General features: G+C 41.1%; 1 long non-coding RNA gene across 1 annotated transcript in view; it reads left to right on the forward strand.

Moving 5' to 3' along the window:
- Positions 1 to 22,995, forward strand: part of LOC149864449 (uncharacterized) — a 123,526-nt gene that overhangs the window by 59,323 nt on the left and 41,208 nt on the right. The window lies entirely within an intron of this gene.

Genomic DNA, 22,995 nt, shown 5'->3' on the forward strand with positions numbered 1-22,995 from the left:
TGAGGCATTGGAAAATCAGCTAAGAAGACAGTTTTTCAGCTAATGGAAGTTCTATGCTGTTGGTGTTATCAGTGATTGCAGTCCCCAAACCAAAGCATGTATAAAATATTTCTACCTTTCAAGTCACTCGAAAAATAAAGAATTAAAAAGGGTGGCATTGTATCTATACTTATGAGACATTTGTACTTTAATGTATTAGATCCAGCAAATAAGACATTTGTCAAAGCTATGGTAAATTTGACCTTAGTGAAACCCAATATGTTTTTGAGTGCCAAACGTGAAATTATGTACAAGACAAATTGGTGATATCTTGGTCTACAGAAAGTCATATTGCTGAGTAACAACATAAAAGCTGCAATGCTGAATCAGACCACTAATCTACCCAGCCTAGTAGTCTGTCTTTGAGACTAGCAGGAGTGATTGCTTTTGAAGGAGAGCATTGAATAGGGTATATCAAGGCACATTTATCACCTGTCATACCCTCCCTTGTATCCACCATCACTAGTTTAGTAGTTATTATTGGATCTAGTACCCAAGTCTCTTTTTTTTTGACCTGGCTATATTATCTGCCTCTATAACCTCCTGTGGTAATAAATTCCACAAATTAACCATGCACTGTGTGGATTTTTTTGTTTGATTGGCTTCTTTATAAACCCCTCTCTCATTTTAAACCTGCGTGCTCCTGCTAATTTGAATTTAATATGTGTAATATTCCAAGATTTGGTGAATAACAATTCCATAGTATTATCTGTAAAAACAAAGTTTGGATCTGAACGAAGGTTTCATGATCAAGAACAAATTTGCTTTTGGTTTTTGTTTATTTGTTTTGCAAGACTGGTTAAATATTTTGGATATATTTCTTTAGGCATTTCCCTACCGTTTTCAAAAAGAAAATCTGTGAATTCATAATCCTGAAGCCACTGTACATGGCCTGATAATAGCAAGAAGTACAAAAGACAGCTTTCTAGGCTGTGCCCCTGTATCGGGTGCTGCTGAAAGCTACTCAGGGCCAGCAACGCTGGGACAGCTGCATGGGGACCCAGAGAGCTGGCACAGGATCCAGCATGGCCCCATTCTCCCCATCCAGGCCTGGCATCACATGTGTTCACATGCCTGTGCCTTCCATCTGGGGCCCCAACTGAAGCCAGGAGGAGACTGGAGACCTTTTGGTACTCTGGGTCAAGGTGGAGGTGCTGTGCCAGTTTGAGCAAGGTGGGCACTTCAACACCCACATTTATGAGGCCTTGTCAGGCAGGATGCAGGAGCAACAGCACGACTGGTCAGCATGGCAGTGCCACATAAAATTCAAGGCCTAGTGGGCACAATGGGTTGCTGTGACTAACCACAATTGTCAATCCAGCAGTGCCTGCAAGACCATGCCCTTTATGGTAGCTGACCAATATTTTGGTGCCCTGGGACTCAGGCGGTAACTGTGAGATTTATTCCAACACGGGCAGCCTTCTTGAGTCCCTGCCTTGCCCTGGCACCTCCAGTGATGTCCCACTGGGAGGAGGGACCCACAAGCATGCAGCAGCCCATCCCGCCTAGCTCCCTAGCTGCAGCCTCCACCAGTAGCTTGGGGAGGCCTGGCTAGTGCTTGTCTTGCCAGCTGTACTGCTGCAGGCCCCACCACAAGGAACGGCCAACCATGACACTTCCAGCTGCCAGCAGTGCTGGCTTCTCCCCAGAGGGTGGCCCAGCCAGGCACCTGCATGTCATGCCCTGAGAGATAAGGACACCAAGTACAGCCAAACACCTTCGCCAGCTGGGAGGACCATGCTGAGATGCCAGCCATGGCAGTGTGGTAAGCTGCACATTTGGCGGAAGGCCCCCTCCAGCCTAGTCCCTTCCCTTGGCCCTGGCCCTGGCCCCTGCCCCTGTCTCCCTCCCTGCCTGGCCTGCCCACAGTTCCCTGGCTCTGGGTTCCCCCCACCACATATAGAGACACCGTGCAAAACTGAGGGGGTATAGGTACCTCACACCTTGAGGAATACATCAATACTGATGGCTCTGTCTTCCTCTGCAGCAGGGAGCAGGGATGTGTAGTGCTGCAATGGATAACCTTTCAGGATGTGGCAGAGGTTACAGAGAAGCCCAGGCTTTCCCTCCATGCTATCAAAACTCAGGGTCCCAAACCAGGAGTGCAGATGCACCTGGGGCACCATGAGGATCAGCAGCAGCAGACTGTAGTGGGTTGAGCACCCCTCAGCCTACAGCAGGTACTACCAGGAGCTGGCCTGTCCTGCTTTGGGAACAGGATGCAAGAGGCAACTGCCTGCCTGTGACCACCACCCAGCAGACTGCCAGCCCCAGGAGAGTGCCCGGGTATGGGGGGCTTAGCTGGTGGCCACCTGGGCTTGCCCAGCCCAACTTGCCATGGTCTCTGGGCACCCATGGCTGGCCCCTGATCTGAGGCTGGGCAGCACTATAGCCTCTGGTGCAGAGCATCCTATCTCTGAAATATTGCAAACTGCCACAAAAGACTTCTTTCTCATGACTCAGCAGGTCCAACATCTGAATGTGAGGGGCAGGCCACTGGCCAATGGGGATGCAAGCTCAGGGTTGCTGCTGTCCACCACTGGTGCCCTCTAGATGCACCAGCTGAGCCAGAGGCACACCATGGACCAGACCCTCCTTCTCCAGCTGCTGTGATGGTGGAGGAGCAGGAGAACATGGCCTGCCAGAAGAGGTGGTGGGTGGAGGACATTGCCTAGGAGGAGGTGCAAGCCCAGGCCAACTGGGAGTTCAAGGACAAGCTCCTTGCCCGGGGGCATGAGCAGATCCAGGTCCTGTGGGAGCAGAACAGCATCCTAGGCTGGGAAGTGGAGGCCATGAATGATGACTGTTGGTTCATGGGTACTGTCCTGAGCCTGGCAGTCTCATTCATGCTCACTGCTTCCCATCCCCCACCTGAGACAGAACAGCCAGCAGTGGGGACAGGACCACACACCAGCCCTGCTGGCCATGGACAGCCCCTGCCAGAGGACCAACAGCTGCCATCACCCCAGGGTGAGCCCTCTGCCTGATACACATGCTGTGGCATGCACACCCATGGAGGAATAGCCAGAGGCCAAGTACTTGCTGCCTGCCCCCAGGCTCTGCCCCCTAAGCACCCCCACTGCATGGCCCCCTATCCAGGACACCAAAAAAACCCCACTTTGTAAATAGCTTTCACTGGGAAGAGGTTTTTTTTTATCATGGGTGGAGTGGTTGGTGGAGGGGCACTGTTAGGGAGGGAGTGGGGAAGGGTCTGTGATTCTGGGAGAGCGAGGCAAGGGCTGTATTGAAGGGGGAGGGCCAAGAGGTGTGTGGGGGATGATGTGAGGGGGAAAAAAGACTTGTTGTTTTGATTATGCATCTTCAATGAGAGCGGTCCTTTGGGACAGGGTGTAGAGAGTCTGTAGGCTGCAGGGCAGGGGGACTACAGTGGGTAGTGCTGAAGGAGGTACTCAGCTAGATCCTCCCATACCCAGTGCCCTGGCTCATGCTGGCAGGTGCTAAGTCCACCTGGTGCTTCAGCAGGGGAGTACCGCTGTTGATGCCACTGCTGCTGCTGGATGATAGCAGCTGCAGCCAGACCCTGGAACTCCCCCTGGTAGCTGTTCACTGTAGGGCTGCGGGGATCTGGGAGCACATTTTCTCCCTAATCCTGTTATGTGTAGACAATTACCCAAAAATCCTTACTTTAGAATAGCTTATTGCACAGTAAATCTAGGCTGGAGTAAATTAATCTATAGATGCACCCACTGTGAGTGCCTTTCTTCTCTTTGTGTATTTCATTTGCACCTTTTCCAGTTCTTGGTGTGCTCACATTCCGTGTGTTTAATTATAAGCATTTCAAATATCATCCAGATTTTTCTTACTATTCTGTTCACCTATTTGTGTCAACTTGTAGATGCGTAGTGTGGATTTGCAGGCCTCTTATTTGTAGAACAGAACATATCAAAAGTGTAAATCAAAGGGAAAATAAAAATCATTTTGTTCTACAAAAGTTTTTTTGAAAACTCTTTTATCTAGAATTCAGATTAATTTTTTCTTTGGTTAAGCAATTCAAAGAATATACAATTTGCTTTTCTGTTGGACAATAGTTATATTCTTCCTCCCACGCCTTCCCCCGAATTGGCTACCAAGCTTGCCACTTTGAAATTTCATTTGATTAACAAAATTTCTTCCATCATTTGGCTTTCTCTTTCTTCTTTCACAAGAATTTTCTACAGAGTTGGTTTTATGATTTCTCAGTCCAAGCCACCAGAAAATAATTCAAGTAATCTGTTCCTGCCTCATGTGGCAGGCATTCTTGTATATATAAAAATGTGTATACAAATGATGGGCCTGTATCTAGTTTCTTAATTTAAAATGATAAAGCATCAATTGCTTACATTGCAGTTATCACTAAAGCTTTCACATGAGGAGCTCTGTCCCCATGATTTTACTATGACTGGTAATATTATCCTTAGAAGTTTACAGGAGTCCCTCTCTGTTTTACCTTTATGTAACTCCATGAAACAGGTTGGAGTTATGATTTGGCCTTCCACTGACATTGAAAGGGAACTTGCACCAAGGAATAAAACTTACCATCAATCCATCCGTCATTCTGGTATCAAAATTATCCATCTGTAATCAGATCTGGTGGCAAAATTATTCCATATACTACCCAGATGCCCTTGGCCCTTTTCCTATGTTTAGAGGAACAAAAGAGGCACTGCCAGTGGCAAGAGAAAGTATTTTGCATACTATTTAATAATAGATGCTTCTTGTCAACAGTCACCTAAGGAAGAAGCCCTTTTCTCTTTTGTTAATACAGGTTTCCCTTCACTTTATGCTGTACATGTATTCCTGGAAAATGAAGCATTATGAGAATTTACATAAAGGAAGCACACTGTACCATGTAACAAATAGGGGTAAGTTCCAAGACCTCAACTGTACTGATCCCCAACAGTACTGGCATGGCATCCGGCTGCTCCTGGGGCAGCTGCAGGTCCAGAAGCCCAGGCATCAGCTGCCCTGAGTGGTGTCTATGGGTGCTGCTTCCGGACAGCTTCGTGGCTCACAGCTCCTGGGGCACCATGCTGATGGGCCCAGACCAGGCCGGGCTGCCGAGGTAGGTGCTGCAACCTGACTTGGGCACCACCACCCGGCTCAGCCCCTCCAAATAATTTTTTCTTCTTCTGCCTATGTCATCACTTTCACAATGTACCACACACAGCAGCTGACTGCGAGCTTCTACCACACCAATCACATAATAGTGAATTTACCTCTCATATAACTAATTTTGGTATAAAAAGGGTCATCGCATAAGAGTGAATGCGTACATACAGAACCCACATAAAGCAAGGGAAACCTGTATAATATGAAATTTAGTCTAAGCATTGTGGGAAAATATTTCATAAATTTGAAGTCGTTCAATTTAAGCCTAGCTTGGAATAGCTTTGACTCCATAATTGGGGTTAGGAATTTTTGCTCCCAGTGCAGTTGGTTGTGAGGGAACCCCTCCCTTGTCAGAACACTCGGCTGTGGGGGACCCCACCACTCAGATGACTGGCCGCTGTGAGGCAAATGCCGTCCCCAAATGAGGAGGCACCAATCGTTCATGGTGTAGGCTCAGACATTTAGTGTGGGAGAACACAGAGCACTGGGGAAAGACATGAGTTTACTACTATGTCCCAAGGAGAAACTATGCTTGAGCAGGATCCAACTTCAAGGTTTTCATTACAAGGAATATATGATGCTGTAACTTGAATTTTTTACCAAGCTGTAGTATAAAATACCATAAAGCCATACTATACTGGGTATGTTGCAAAAGGCATATGCTCAATGAAGTTGTTGTACAGAACTGAGGGGATGCTTCCCATGCTGATGAAAGTGTGGAAAACTCACTCTGTATCCCTGTTTAAGATGTATATTTTTGCTGCTGAGACCCATTTTCTCCTAAAAATGGAGCATCAAGAGCCTTGGATAAGTCTCTTCATTTAAACTCCAGTAAACACTTTGGGTATTTTTCCTCCATAATTTAGGGATTGCAACAAGGGGTGAAGGTAACTTCTCCGTAGCCCTTAAGGCACATTTTTGACATGCTAAACTAGTTGTTAAACCAGCAGTGGGAAAGGATAGCAAAAAGGTTAGACAGATCATCTCACATCTTAGGAATTGATATTCTGTCATCAGTCATGGCTGGTAGTGGATGTTCAGGAGGAAGTACAAGATTTCCACCAGCAATGATTATTCTGTAACTTACCCACAGGACAACCTTTCTTCTTCAGTTAACAGCTACAGTGTGAGGCTCTAGCACTTAGCATGAAAGTGGCAAGATGTAAAACTGTGATATCATTTAGGAATGAACTCTGGGTTTGTTTATTTTTAAAAAAATTAATTAACACCATTGCTGTTTTCTTTTAGCTTTTTTGTATTTTTTTCCAATATATGCTCTCATTCTGATCAATCATAATCTTGAATCCAAATCTTCTTTGGTTTTTTGTTGCTTTTTTGCACTATCTGAGATTTTTACTTTGATTGGAAAGAAATATCTCCAGCAAAAATACTTCTTAAGATATTTTTTGATTTGGTCTAATCTAGAATGCACTGGAAATCTTATGAAAAAGCCAGTTCTTAAGAATTTCAAAACCTGTTTTAATTCCAAAAGGTTTGGGGTATATTCAAGTAAAATCACAGGTTTTAATACACTTTGTCTGAGCAGCTCTACCAGTTTGGAGGTTGATTCATCATTCATTTCAGTTTACACAACCTTTAATGAACTGTTTTTATTCATCGCAAACTGGTAAAATGATAACTGATTGATGGTTACTGTGTGGAAAAAAATGGTTAATTTATTAAATTCTCAGTGGTGCAAACTCAGGATGTAAATGAATCTCTAATGTGTGCCTCCAGTTTCAGACTGATTTATGGATACCTTAAGATATTTGCTGGTTTGTTCAAGTTCTATTCATCAACTTTGTGTCTGGGTGTACTCCAGTGAACAGCAGGAATTCAAACTGAAAAAACAGTGTGAAGTTTTGTGGAAAAAATAAGTATAGAAACTTACGGCCTGTTCATTTTGCTCCAGTGAAGCCTGAAAACCAGTGTATACTTGAAAGATTACAAGTTACAGACATAATATTTATTGGTTAGTGATTCTATCACTTTGGAACATGTTTTCAAACCTTGAGCATTCTCATTAGTTTGGACAGGATGGAAGCTGTATCTCTAGCCTAGGAATCATCATCATAATTTTGGGGGTACTTTAGTATTTCTTATTCAAATTTAGATGCAGAATCTGAATTTATCTTAAATCCAAAGGGGTCAAATCCATTCAGTGGAGTTGGCTAACTTACAATCTGTTCCCAAAAATGGGATTAATAACAAAAAAAGGATTTGAGATGTCCAATGACATCTGCTCAGGATGGAGGACAATATCTTGAGGGTGCCAGATTTTTTCACATGGTCTGAAACAGAGTAATATGGGATGAAGATGCCACATAGGTAAATGATGGGCAAAATATGACCCATAACTAAGAAAGAGTATGTAACTGATGTCAGCATACTTGCCAATGTCGTTTTCTTCCAGAAAAAAATAAACTGTCAGAAAAGGAGTTTAGATATATAGAGATAGATATAGATATAGATACCTATCTATACCTATATCTATATAGGGAGAGAGAGATTATGGAAAGTCGTATTTTAGAAGACTGTAAAGGGTTGAGAGAGAACACCTCCAGTTTGTCAAGGTCTTTTCTACCTGATTTTCTAGAGGGGGTGTGTGTATGTGTGTGTGTGTGTATTTTAAAGAAATGAGTATATCATACACTATTAAATGCTTATGGAATAATTATTATTTTAGTGCCTTTCCTTTCATTGCTCACTCTCTATTATTAGTAATGATGTAAATTTGATTGTATTAAACTTATTACAAGTTAGAATGGCAGAGTGAAAACAAAAGTATGTGTTTTTCAACAAAGTGAAAAAGTGTAAGATCTCTGGGCATCCATCTACTGTGCTGAATAAGTTATTAAAATGTAGATGTTGGTCTGAACATAAAAATGTATATCTTGTGGGAGAAAGGGAAAATGAAAAAAGATGAATAAATATAATTAATCATGTGGAAATCTTCTAAATTCTGAATTTATTCAAGTAATATTTAATATAACACATACAGCTGTTGAATGACCAAAGCTACATTTTATTTAGGACTAGTCCACTGAGTGCTATCAGGAACCTATGCCTGTTACCATTTGGAGCCTTTTAGACGGCTAGGTTGCTGAGCTTACTAACAGTGCTTGATAGAATTCCTTCACAAAGTAACTTGATTTTTTGGAAATATTTTAGAAACTGAAAATGTGGTGGTGAGGTGACAACAAGCAAGAAATATTTGCACATTCTTTGACAAAAAATATTAAAGTCGTTAGGGCTGCATGAAGCTTAGGTTGTTGTTTCGATTTGGCAGTATGTAGCAGGGCACTGTTTGTGCCTGCCACTTTAAGGGCCTGGAGCTGGCAGCTGGCAGATGCCTGATGAGGGCAGCCATTTTGAATCTGGGGCTGCCCATATAAACAGGGCAGTTCTGCTGCTGGAGGCCAGGCAACATCTGGAGGCCTGGCTGGAGGGCTGCTGACATGATCTGGAGGTAAGAGAGGAGCTGTAGGGGATAGTAAGGAGGCTCCTGGTCCTAAAAACTGGCATAACATAAAACTCTACCCTGCCAGGAGTGGGTGGCCTAGTGGGGGTCCCAGTGGTGTGGGAGTCCCCAGGAAATGCCAGGCCAATTACCACCCCAGTGAAAGGTGGGTTGGGGTGCCTTAACCCCTAGGCCCCACAACCGGGTAAGTTACCCCTTGCTGGAGGGTCTGGAAGGTGGACCCCATGGAGAAAGAGTGAGGCCATAAACTCATGCCTGCCTGAACTTCCCCTGACTGGTCCATGATGGGGCCAGGACCGGAAGGGCCAGAGGCCCACCAAGAAGAACACCCAAGAGCTGCGCACCTGGGGTTCCGGCTGGCCTGGAGGTGGGCCAGGGCTACCGAGCCAAAGTTCCTGGGGGACCACACACAAAGGGGAAGCAGTTCAGGGAGCTATGTTACCCAGTATGAAGGTGGTATAGACTGCCTGAGGGGAGAAATCCAGGTGGGGTTCAATTAGGAGGATTCTGGGACCCAGTGTGGGGGGCCAGTGATTATAATAACATCGAGATGCCATCAGTGAGGCTTGGGCTGCAGTGTAGGGGAGGAATGGAGCTGCAGATAGCGCCCCCTGGCATCGGGGCAGGAAATGGGCAGGCTCCCACTTATTAACATCTATTAATCAATTAATAACAAGGCGTGGTGGGCGAGAAGGCAAGAGATTAGCCCAGAAACAGGTGGGCAGGCCACAGTTAAACTGGCTCTGAGAAGGCCCCCTGTTATATGGAGATTCACCCAATTCGGTGGTCAAATCTCCAAATCCAAATCAAATCAGGAGACCCTTTAATCTCTCTGAATCAAACCAGAACCCACTGAGTCAATTTGGAGAAATTCAGAAAGATTTGATGGTTCGGACATAGACATAACTTTAAATGTATTTTCTCCATACCTCAAGGTACCAGGTGGCTTGTGAATACTGAGATGCTGGGATGGATGGAGCATCCCAAGGAGCACAGGGGGATTCGCAGCATGCTTGGCAGTGGACCAGAAGTGCTACCAGTCTACTTCCAGGTCCCCAGGGAGTGTGCAGGGGACCTCCCTCCGCCCCCCAGCTCAGCAACTGGTGCCTCCTGGATCTGGGGGGTGTATCTAGGGTCCCACTGCAGCCAATCGCCAATCTGGGAGGTAGTGGCAGGGAGTCCCACACACACTTGGCAGTGTACCTGGAAGTGGGCCAGAAGTACTTCCAGTCCATTTCCAGGTTTGCTACCAAGCATGCAGGGGGCCCCCCACCCTCGTGTGGGATGCTCCATCTGCCCCACCATCACAGTGTTCGTGAGTCATGCCTGGTACCTTAAGGTATGTAGGAAAAACATAAAGCTGTGTCTATGGCCAAATCACTGATTCTCTGAATCAGCATTGAATCTTCAGATTTGGATTCAGCTGAATCGAATTGAGACAGTGATCTGAATCAATGAATGGAATCGTTTCCCTGATTTGGGCCAAATCTGAATCAAATATGGCCCATTTTGTACACCCCTCAAAGTCACTAAAAAGAACCCTTCAAATTATGTTGTCAAAAACTGTGTAGAAAATGGTTGTTTCAATGAGAATTTCAAGTTTTTGAAATGTGGTTTTGCTCCAAGTTGGACTGAGAACCAAAAATTTTACAAAATTCTGAAACAAGACATTTCTTTTAAAAATGATAAATATTTTTATAATCTCACAGTATGTAAAAAGGAGTTAGGAGCTTAAGGACAGCGGCTTCTCAGTTCAGGTAGAGCTTTTTGGCTCCCAAACAGTTTTTAGTGTACCATATGGGTTATCCAGCATTTGGAAGGGCAAGCTGGCAGAAAATAACTAGGTTTCCAACTAAGCCATATTTTCAAGATTTTTCATGGAGTTCTAGTTTAGGGTTGCTAGTCCTTCAGGATTGCCTTGGAGTCTCCAGGAATTATATATAAATCTCCAAGAGAGCGTTGAGAGTCACATGAGATAGAAATGATAAGACATTCGTTAAAATAAATTTTAAATGTTGAATTCAATATATACAGGAGTCCAGTTTTTAAATATAACAGTAATGTGTGTTTACCTTCCTGATGTAGTCTATGTACCGTACTTTGTACCTGATATACACAAGCATGCAGGCACATTCGTGTTGTTCGTCGCAGGCCCACTGACATTCTGGATACCTCCCAGAATAGATTCAAACATATCTGACAACCCTGATTCCTACCCAGGATCCACTGATCAGTTAGATTTTGATGGAGGTAGAATTCTCCATTGGAGAATTTCCAGTCAGCTTTAGAAATAGCCACCCAAAACAATCAATAAATGAAATAGAGAGTCCGGTAGGTAAAATAATAAAACACTTCCTAGGCCACTCTTATGGTGGGCCCTATTGTTAACATGCAGGATAACATTTCTGCATTGAAAGAGTCTAACTCTGGTAAAACGAGATGGCTCTCATTATAGATGCCATGTTTCACAGGCTTAAGTGCTTTGAAAAGTTTGGTGCAATTTGGAAGGAATTCTTGGGATACTTCAGTGGCCAAATTGTTGCTCATTGCACACTTCTCTTTTCTTCTTTTCCTCACCCCTCGGCCCTTCTTTTCTTTTTCCTTTTATTGCTTATTTTTGTGACACAGCTCAATTTTATGTGTACAATTGATTTTTTCCCCATTTTTTTTTGTACTGTGTGTGTACACATTTTTGTAGTGTGTATGTGTGTGTGTGTAGGTAGTGACCTGCTGATGCTTTTCCTCCATTACTCAGGAGTTAAAGGTCTCAACTTGAGTTTCTGAGTTTGTTGCCACAGAAGTACATATCGAAATGAGTACCTCTGTAAGATGCAGTTGCAATGTCCTTCTGTGTGTGCAGCAAACTTTCAGTCACATATATTAGGGGTGTGCTGAGAGGTTGAGGGGACTGTAAGTCATATCAGAACAGCAGATTTTAAAAAAATGGTCTTGCTTAAAAAATAATATATTTTTTATATCATCCATATCTTTTAGAAATATGGTAGAGATGTAAGAAATATGAACTCATACAACTAGAGGATATGGAACTGAATCCTACGACTTGGTTATTCTTTAGTGTATTTATTAACATACTTTATATATAAAATATAAACACATTTTAAAAAATGAAAATACTTCAAGTAGGTGCCAGGCAGCATTGCCTCTATGCACGCTCGTGCCACACAGACAGGCACACCAGTGCAGCTGCGCATGCCGCACAGCTTAAAGGGAATGCTGGTGCCAGGAGTGATATATGTGCATTTTATAAATGAAGTGCAAGTTTGATATGTATAATTTACCAAACTGAATAAAGGGTAATAGCAAGAATGTAGCTTAGACAAAAAAAATTATACTCAAAAACAAGTAGAAGTAATATTTTAATTCAATAATTTGTGTGTCCAAGTCAACCCAGATAACCCAGGGTCATGATGACCTTGAAACAGTTGTAAAATCATCTTAACATGAGCATGAAATGTTATTGGAATTATTTGTAATGTGTTAGCCACAAATATGCTTTTCCTCAGAAGGAAGATATTTATTTTTTTTGTTCCACTTCTTCCTGCCTAAATACCATGAGGAACTGTGTTCAGTGTATGAGGAACTAAACTATGTGTGCGCTTCCTAAAGTATCATCTGAAATCCTTCCATTCCAATTGTATCTCCTTCTAAAAAATGTATGTTCTCACTCTTCCAGCACCATAGAGCAAGAATTAGTGTTGCATGTAGCTGTGCATGGGTAGTATTATTTGTTTGACCTCTGAAGTTGACTTTGTCATTTTACTGTATTGGAGTTAAAAAAAAAATACATTTTAGCCTTTCATTTGTGCAACCTCAGCACACAGCTAATAGGAATTGTCTCCCCACACACCTGGACTATGATATAATAGCCTTATCAATAAAGACTGGCACTGAGGACAGAATGTGCAGGAAGCCATAATTCTGGGCTCCTTGGGTAGCATTGCATCAGAAGAATCTTTGTGGACAGATTGAAATGAAATATTTACCTTACCAGGGTCCAAAGGAAAAAGAAGTCACTTCCTTGTGTACCATACTTCCTTGTTCTTAGGAAGAAGTGTTATGTTTTTCCTTAACAGGTCCAAAAGAGACTCTTTACATGTACTATTTTATATAAGTGTGTGTGTGTGTGCGCGCGCGCGTGCGTGTGTGTGTATAATTTATTTACAAAGTGCCAAAGCCTGTAACTATACCTTTAGCTTGCTCTTATGAGAAAACGAAGTAAGCAGTAAATCATTCCTCACTGTGCAGACAGTGATGGAAAGGAACAATAGGAAAGTGCATTTAAGGACAAAAATGCAGAGCAGAACCCTTAGGTTGTGAGGCAGATTCCTAATTATGTGTTTGAAAACTGCTTTTTGCCAAATGTAACTTTATCTTTTCATCACTTTTGTCGATCTGTTTCTGTTTTTACATTCAGATCACACAAGCCCAGCAAAGTTATATCACCTTTAGTGTTTTCCCTACCGCTTTACCCTCCAAGTGATATTATTCTGTCAGCAGCTCAAACTTGGCCAGGTGCACCAGTTCTGGTTTCCCTCAGAAAGAAAGCTAATTTCTGGAATTATGATAAAACAGTTTGCTGGGCAGCAGAACATGCTGTATGTGTTCTTACTTTCCTTTTCGTCAAGAAGTAGGGAACATGGTAGATAATTCCTACTGTTTTCTGGATGCTTTCCTTATTCATAATTCATGCAGAGAGCGGGAAGAAGTAATGACCAAGACTTTCAGTTCCAAAACTTTTCTTTTAAATTGTATTTTCATGTGTAGAATTGCTGATTTCTTGAACAATATCACCAGAACTTAACTCAATCATCTTATAAATTTCTAGTTCAGTGGTCAGGTGTTCAGTTTTTAAGACTGATTAGAAAACATTTTCAAAAATGTTTTTATGTTGAAATATGCTGGTTTTTAAATTTCCTTTGAAGGAATGTACAGGATATTGATAAATTCTTGTCAGAAAAGTTTCTCAAGTGCATAAGATATATTTGCAAAAGAGAAACCATTCAAAATAGTCAGCAGCCGAGTGTCTTGTTATGATACCTGCATGTCTGTGCAGACTGATTTCAAAGTAGAATAGATCACCCTAGGTCACTTTGTATCAAACAAAGGCTTGAACCTGGGTCTCATGTCTGAGGTCAAAATACCCGAACAATCAGACTATAGAATCTCTTTCTCTGACCCTCTACATGTGCAGTGGGATCTAGTGCATGACCCACACAGTTGTGCCATCTGCCATGCCACATGTACATGGCAGGAGGCGGGATTGTGAATCGGATCCCATCATGCCTTTTGCTGGTCCAGGGGAAGCTTGATCCTGGGCTCTTCCTACACCAGCACAAAGCAAGATCCCATGGCTGGGAGCCCCCTCAGCTGACAGTATTCCATCCACAGGGTGCTTGGGGCACCCTGGGGGTGAGAGATTGCAGCAGTTGTGATCTCCTAGCCAGGGCGTCCTTGTGGCCGGGAGCCCTGTCAATTGCTAGGGCTCCCAGTGGCAGGGACATCTGTTACCATAGCTGGGATCCAGAGTCACCTGGCAGCTCCCAGACTTAGGGGTACAAATGGGCCCCCACAGCTGGGAGGTCTGATCAGGTGATGGGGCTCCCAGGTGATGGGGCTCCCAGCTGTTGGCCACAGACTACATGTGCAAATTAAAGCTGGATAGAAACCAGTTATAAAATTATACAAGTTTTCCAGCAATAACCTTATAGATGTTTGGACCTAGTTAATTTTCATGTGCAATAAATGTAAAATAATTGTGCAATTAAACAGGTAATTGCATAAGACATGTAAAATGGAGAGGGGGTCTCTCCCTCTCTCTGATCATTTCTATACTATAGTCTTCCTCTCCTCTGATGTATGATCTCTGACTGATATAGGACTAGTGAAAGCCCTATACATTAATTTTTCACTTTGGGGAGGAGAGAGAGCTATACTAGTAAAAACACAGCATTGCCATTATGAATTAGACCCACACTAGGAACACTCTCTTTTTATAGTGTGCAATGCTCCTAGTTTTGAGATAATGTGGCAGTTTGCTAGAGCTATGGCACTTTGTATGAATCATTAGCTATTCTATGGCCTGCAAGAAATAGATTGCTTGTATAGCCAAGTGATTAGAATGTTGGCCAGGAATGTTGGAGTCTTAGGTCCAAAGCTCTTCCTGAAAAAAAGTAGATATGGCACACCAAGAACCTCAGAAACAAGTAATCTGATATTTTCAGAATGAAATGTTTCAGTTTTCCATTTGAAAATATCTTGTTATTTTATGCTATTATACAGTTTTCAAAATAGTCTTTTTTATTTTTGTCAAAATGAAATATTTTATTTATCTAAATGTTTATCTATTTTTTTTTCAATTTCCTTCATGAAGAAACTATCCATCATGGAGACTTACCTCTATAATTTGCAGATTATTATATTATTAATAGAGCATGTTTCAGGGTTTTTTTTGTTATTATACTGTTCTACAGACTACTAGCCAAATCCTTGGTGGTACTACTGTCAACTCATGAAAAGCTTCTGAATGTAAAGGACTCCATTTACCCAAAGTCCATCTTCTGTCCTTTCACTTGGCACTGATTCTTCCAGATCATGAATAAAATCCTAGGAAATGATCATTGAGTTCATTGGGGGCAGGAATTCACCCAAAGTCTTTGAAGAAAGTAGGTCACACTTAGAATCATAGAAAATTTTAGTTGGAAGGGAGCTCAGGAGGTCATCTAGTCCAACCCCCTGTGAAAAGCAGAATCATCCCAGCCAAGGCTTTGTCTAGCTGGGGCTTAAAAACCTCCAAGGATGAAGAGACCACAACCTCTCTGGGTAAACTGTTCCAGTGTTTTACTACCCTGCGACTGAGAAAATTCTTCCTAAAATATAACGTAAACTTCCCTTGTTGCAACTTGAAACAGTTGCTCCTTGCTCTGTTATCTGTCACCAATGAAAACAGTTTAGCTCCAACCTCTTTAGAACCCCCCTTCAGATAGTTAAAAGCTACTATTAAATTCCCTCTGTCTCCTCTTCTCTGGACTAAATAAGCCCAGTTCCCTCAGCCTCTCCTCATAAGTCATCTTCCCCAGCACCATAACCATTTTCATTGCCCTCCACTGAACTCTCTCCAAGTTGTCCACCTATTTTTTGTAGTAGGAGCCCAAAAGTAGACACAGAACTCCAGATGTGGCCTCACCCAGGTGGAATAGAGGGGAATAATTACTTCCCTTGGCTTGATGGTAACACTCCTACCAATGCAGGCCAGTATACCGTTGGCTTTCTTCACAACAAGGGCACACTATTGGCTCATATTCAACTTATTGTCCACTGTAACCCCCAGGTCCTTTTCTGCAAAGCTGCTGCCCAGCCAATCAGCCCCCATGTTGTACTTGTGCATAGGGTTATTCCATCCTAAATTCAAGACATTGCACATGTCCTTAATGAGTCTCATGAGATTATGAGGTTCAACTTCTCCCATGGTAGCTTGATAGTATTAGTCTCTGTTCCTTGATCTTTTGGGAGTCTGAAATTATTAATATTGTTGGGCTGGAAGGCTTCTAGAAATTTGGCTGACCATTTCCTAAAATCCTAAAATAGGCTGTCTTTGGTTAGAAGGTTGGATGTGATAAACAAGCCCATTGGTTAACAGCATACCAAAGCACAATATTCTTCCCTAAGGAAGGCTATACCTGAGACAGGATCACAAAAGACTCCATGCAGCCTAGTAGTTGCTTTTGCCTTGAATTAATAGTGGAAGTGATTGTGGGGAAGAGTGTTGCTTGATGCTAGACAGCTCATATTGGCATGATATGATTTTTAAACCCATCTATCCATCTCTGAAGAACATGGAGATATACATATTCAGTTCTGGGTGCTGCACTTCAAGAGGGATGTGGATAACCTTGAGCGGGTCTGAAGAAGGGCCACTCATATGGATAGGGGCCACCAGGTAAGGCTCTATGAGGAAAGACTGATGGACCTGGATCTCTTCAGCCTCTGCAAGAGAAGGCTGAGAGGGAATCTTGTGGTCATTTACAAACTCATTGTGGGGCAGGGGAGCAACAAGAAATTGGACACCCCTTGGAATAACAAGGAAAAATAGCCACAAACTGACAGAGAGGAGATTTAGGTTGGACATCAGGAAGAATGTCTTTATGTTAAGAGTTGCTAGAGTCTGGAGTGGGCTTTGAAGGGAGGTGATGATTTCCTCTACCCTGGGGGGTATTTAAGAGGAGACTGGACAAGCACATAGCTGAGATCATATGATCCCAGAGCTCTTTCCTGCCCCAGGCAGGAGGTCGGACTCAATGACCTATTGAGGTCCCTTCCAACCCTAACAACTATGAAACTATATAATGTGTCTTTTTAATTTCATGCTTGAACTCTGAGATTTATGGAACGGCATATTTTTGTAAATCCAAAAATGATAAAATGAAGAGCAACTTTATTTTCTTAAATGCTCTAAAAGGGTAAATGGTTTCTGAGTCCCTGTTTTGTACTTTTGTGATGGTTATAATTCCCAACCTTGGTGAATCTATTGTCATGCAGGTGCTGTATTTCAGTGGTTCCTCAAGGCACCCTGCCATGTATGCCAAATGAGTTATCACCCATATATGACTGGAGCAAGAAAGATGGGTTTTCATAATACATGCCTAGTTAAGTGATACAGTCAGAGCAGCCACAGGAAAAAAGGAATTTTTTGGTTCCCAACGAGAGAAATATAGGCGTTGTTAGTTTGAAAGTCTTTTCCTCTTCCACCAAAAACAATTCCTTTGATTATATAAGCCTCCAAAGCTCCTAACCTTTGATAAAATGCATTTAAGGAGTACTTTCTAATGCCATCTTAAAAATCATACTTCTGTTATAATTTGCTTTGCCATTGTTATAAGTAGCAATTAGGATTACTACAACTGAAAGGCGTTACGGAATAATAAAATCAACTTTTATTTTTCAGTTTATTTACTTTGCATATTTGCCAGAAGTTTGTATATAGCCAATTTCACTCTTTCCTTCATATAGTCACTCATTTGGCTTTCCTGCTGCTGTTATTGTTTGTGTGGATTTTCACATAGTAACAAGGGAGAGAGTTTTAAAAAATAGGAAAATATGATTGTAAGACTGTAGAGATTGATGGGAGTAACTATGGGCAGATGGGATAGCTGAGGGCATTTTTACACATGATCTGGGAGTGGGGGAGGGGGTGCTTTAATTAAAGTGGCTCTGAGAGCTGCTTTAATTAAAGCACCTGCAAAGTCTCATATATCAACCTCCCCACACTTCAAAATGGGGGTGCTTTATCTGAAGCTCGTCATTAAAGCACCCCTGCTGCCATCTTGAAGAACGGGGATGCTAATACATGAGACACGGAGGCTGGCTTAATTACCACATTTGGCAATTACAGCATGTCAGAGCAGCCTCCCAGCTCGTCTGTTGGCACCTTGAAATTGTTTCATATGAGTAGGTGAACTAACTTAGATTGGGAACAGGTTAACCCAATCCAATGAACATTTGCATGGGTTTGGAGTGCAGCCTCAGGGGTGGGGAAGTCCAACCACTTACCCTGCTTTGAATCCAGTTTTCTAAAATAATTGGGAAGAAAAGTAGCCGTTCAGATGGATAGTCACTTTGGCATTCATGTGAAGGAAAGACAGACTGTGTCAAGGCTGCTTGGAAGACAAAAGAAAAAATGACAGATCTACTGGCACTTGCTTTTATAATTTGGGCTTCTAGCCATCTAACATCTGCAACTTTCCATTGGAAAGAACAGAAAAAGGTCTAGTTTGAATTTATGAGACTGCAGAGCCTATTTCTTATAACAGACATTTGATGAGTCATCACTTAAATGTGAAATGGTCAAGCAACAAATGATCCCATGCTAGGTATTGTGAAAGTCAAATGATCACCACCAACTGATCTAGAGTAAGGCGATGCACTGTATTTCATGAGGCGCTTCCACAATGATCTTATTAAGTCCATATGTGGACTAGTATTCCCAAGAAGAAAAAATATAAGACTCCACTAGCCATAAAACAAATTCAAATAATGAATAATATCAAAGTGAAGCAAATTAAAATATAAAACTGCCTGTCATGCTTAGAAAGCTTTAAGAGATGGCAGGGAAGAACTGTGAGAGAAATGCCTGCTGGACTGTATGCATGTAACTTAAATTTTTTCTGACCAAAATTTTTCTTTATGTTCCTTTTTGCAAACAATAGTGATTGTAAGATATTAATAATGATGTGCTGGGATTTATAAGCCCTACTCTGGAATAGCAAGAAAATAGTTAACAAGACAACAGGCTGCTACTCAAGCAATGTTCAAGCAATTTAAACATGTTTGGCCAGAAGGTAAGTAGAGACTGGCCAGCTTAGACTGGAGGTATCTAGGGCAGGACATATCTAGTGAGGATAATTGCAAAGAGAACCTGGAAAGAGATAAAGGATGGTCTGAGAAGAAAAACTTTAGCCTAATAGTTAAGGGACTATATTTGATAAGGACTCTAAGTCAAATTCTAAATATAGGTATGTCAAGTAAATTATTCTAATGTGGGAGGTGATATAGAAGGGAAACAGGAAGTGACCCCCATCAAGTAATGAATTATGGAAAAGAAGTAACAGTGATTTGTGACAATACTTACGATGATCCTTTCTAGTCATGAATATATTGCATGTTCTCGTTCTTGTTTGCAGTACAAGATATATTTACAAGTGAACATGCTTCAGAATGTTTCTATTGCTTTGAAACTTAGTTATCGGCTTTCACACGGGAAAGGCCTAAAATAAAAGCCTAGATATGAAAACTAAAACATTCATTGTTCATTTTTGTCCAAACGTTCAAATAGAGCTGGTCAAAATATTTTTACCAGAAGCTTTACATAAGAAAATATCAATTTGAAATGCTTCTTGGGAATCATGGAAATATATCATTTAAATGTTTCCGTAAGGTTACAAAGTTTTATTTAAATAAGCCATGGCATCTTTTTATAAGCTTGCTCTGATGCTTGTAAACTATGCCCTTTAAAAAAAAAAATCAGGAAATGTTGAATTATTCCTTTTTGAGAAAATGGGAAAGTTGAAATTCAGAATTTCTCTTCTTTGGGTATTGTATAATTTTAAACAGCCCATCATTTTAACCAATGCCTTTTCTATGATGAGCTAAACCAAAACATAAGTTCTAGATCCAAGTGAACTTTTGAGATGTTTTTATCTAGACTGCAATCATACTTTGTAAGCTTGTAAAGATGGCCCAGATTTACTATTCAAAATAACTATTCAACTCTGAGTAGAAAAGTATTTCTACTAAATAGATTAACCTCTGAGTTGGCTGATATTGGAAACAGGTCCCTCTTTGCAAACTTGTGGACCTAAAGTTAGACACCTAAATTTATCATTCCTGTGGAATTTCATCTAGTCATAGATTTAGCAAGCTAATGTTAGGTTTAAAGTTTTAAAGTGTTAGCTTATATATCAAGTATAGTCATATGGACTTTGTGTATATATCCCATAAGTCTAAATATTAATTTTAAACAATTGTCTTAAATGATAAGGAAATATATGTTATTCATATAAACACATTTATGTACAGGTTTTCATGTTCCAAATATTGGTTTATATGTTCTTATAATGAATTTTTTCCCTTGTTTTTCCCCCCTAGGTTTACTTTCCAAATTGATTGGAAAAAATAATATTCATTTTCCTTACTTTCTTTTTCTGTCATAAAAGATCAATTTTCAAAAACAGCTGTAATTTTTATCCTTACAAGTTAAGTTACTGCAAATTAAAATTTACTGTTATTCAAAAACAACCAAAAAATAAATCAGACAATAAAATACAACAGATGACCTAAAAACATTTAAAGAGAAATTTATTTGGCCTTTTGTCAATAACAGCAACTTCTAAACATTAATAGTTTTTCTGATCACATGGCCACTTCTTGTTCTTTTTTTCCATCTCTAATTTGTTACTGAGGTGAACCCCCTGCTAGATATCACATTTTATCCTTTGTCTGTAGTCTTTTAACTAATGGTACTAGTGGAGGTACATCCACAAAGTATGCATCTCTCAGTCTTCCAGGGGTATGGTATTCTTTTGTTTCTAAATCAGTTTCTTTTCTCTTTGCACTGAAAATTCTACTCTGTTTGAATTATACAGTAAGGGCTTGTTGTGGTGTGCATGAACTAACATACACCACATTCAGCCAATTCTTTTTCGGTATTATATTGCAGCCATCCAGCTAACCACTGGTCGATTTTTCATCCAAGGCAGCAGATGACTTTCTGTTATTGGAATAAAATTGTAGTCATGGTCCCCAAACTGGTGTAATTTTTTTTTAACACTTGCCACATGTTATCAACTGACTGTACACAAGTCCTATTACTCTTAAATCTAAATAGTTTGAACATTCACAAGTAGCTTCAGAAACCCCAACATAGTCACCATCAGTGGCTGCCAAGAACATGGTTCACCACTACTATCCTGGCCTTCGGTTGATTTTCTAGTTGCTATGAAGATGTTTCCTCCTGACTGCCCTATTACCTTCCAATGAGTTAATCATAGCTCGGGGGGGGGGGCACCCTGTGACCTTCACTTCAAGTCTGAGTGTGCTCTTTACAGTGTATATCTGTCTCCAGATATCCCAATTATTGTGACTTGGAATTATTTAGTGGGGGTGAGGGAGAAAGCAAAAATAGAATGCACTGCTAATACAAACTTTCATGGAACAGAAGATGTCTAAGTGATATATGTATGTCCCTATGTGTTTTAACTAGGAAAATGAAGTTGGTAATACTGTGCCTTTACTTTACATATTTGGCAAAATATTTTTAACTATTCTCTGAACAAAGATACTTGTTTCCAGCTTTTAAGTTTAGAAGCCTAATTGAGGCACCTAACTGAAGCAGTAGGAAAGTAAAAAAAAAATTGTTACATTTGACACAATCTGTGCTGTTACATTATTATGCAATAAATGTATATTATACTGATATGGTCACATGAAAAGAAAATATAAGCTACTTTAATATTCACCTGTCTGCAAACAGGTAAATCCTAAAGTTCCCTGTCACATGAAGTAGGAAATTGAAAATCTACTGAACAAATAGTCCTTTGTAATAAAATAAAGAGCTGTAAGGAACATTGCTCCTAAAAATCACTTGCACTTTAACCTCATACAGACATTTCCTTTCTCCTGGGAGAGTTGCTGCTGTCCCAGGAAAAGTCATGAATGTTGAGATGCCCAGGTTTTCTCTCCCGGAGTAAAAATGGCCACTCTAGGACAAAAATAACCTCCGTAACAACCAGGGTTAAGTCACTCCCAGAAGAGTTCCTCCTGAGAAATTGAATGTCTGTAAATGTCATGCTTCTCTCAGAAGAGAACATAGTCCTTCAGCATCCCCTCCTTGGATACAGTGCATGTCTTGCTGGATTCAGCTTCTCTATAGTCCAGAAATTAACCCTCATACTCCCCACATTGTGCTGTGCTGCAGGGAAATACAGACTGACTATCGGGGTTGCCCTATGAAGTGCTGCTATCTTTTGCCAGGCAGACTAAGGTGGCCGGCAGAGCATATTGAGATGTGTGTACAGGGGGTCCCCTGGCTGCAAAGTGTCAGCACTGCTAGCTCTCCCTCTTCAGGGCCTTGAATGTCTGTACATGTGGCTCCAGATACATGTTTTTTCTACCAGAACTCTGCTAAATTATTTGAATACATGTATGCATTTTAATAAAGTAGACAAATGCAAGATGGTTGCTTTGCCTGTGCCTTTCTTAAAGATCCTGCTTTTCTAGTCTTAAATTATTCATTGACTGAAGTCAATGTATCTAAAATTAGAAATCTGGCCCACAAACATGAAGCAGCATTAATTTTGTTCATAAATACATTTTTTTTTACAATTTGGAAGCCTAGTAGAAGGTTTGGTAGGCAAAGTACCTAGTTTTCATGGCAAGTCAATTGGAATTAGGCACCTGGTTCCTGTAGATACTTCTGTAAATGCTACTAAGCATTAGCTTCTCTTTGCCCTTTATTCATTTTAAAATATTGTAAAAATATGACTGCAGTCTTGAACATACAACTGCAATTCCATGCTTGAAGGATACTGCTATGTAATTATATACCAAAGGAAGAACAGATGTGAAGAGAGTCTTGTGGAAAGAAGTAGTAAATTCTAAACCACAGATTTGGGAAGATAAGAAATTAATTTTACCTGAGGATAAGAACTTAATCTTAATTCCACTGCAGCACACTTATCTCAATGCCTCAAATACATGTTCACAATACAATTAAAGATGTCCAGTGACTCAGTTTGAAAATACTGACCCTTACATTCATGTGGAACCCACTTGGCTTCCTTGTATCTCTATGT

The sequence above is a fragment of the Crocodylus siamensis genome, chromosome 5 (assembly GCF_052110815.1).
Source record: "Crocodylus siamensis isolate JL-2025a chromosome 5, ASM5211081v1, whole genome shotgun sequence".
Lineage (NCBI taxonomy): Eukaryota > Metazoa > Chordata > Crocodylia > Crocodylidae > Crocodylus > Crocodylus siamensis.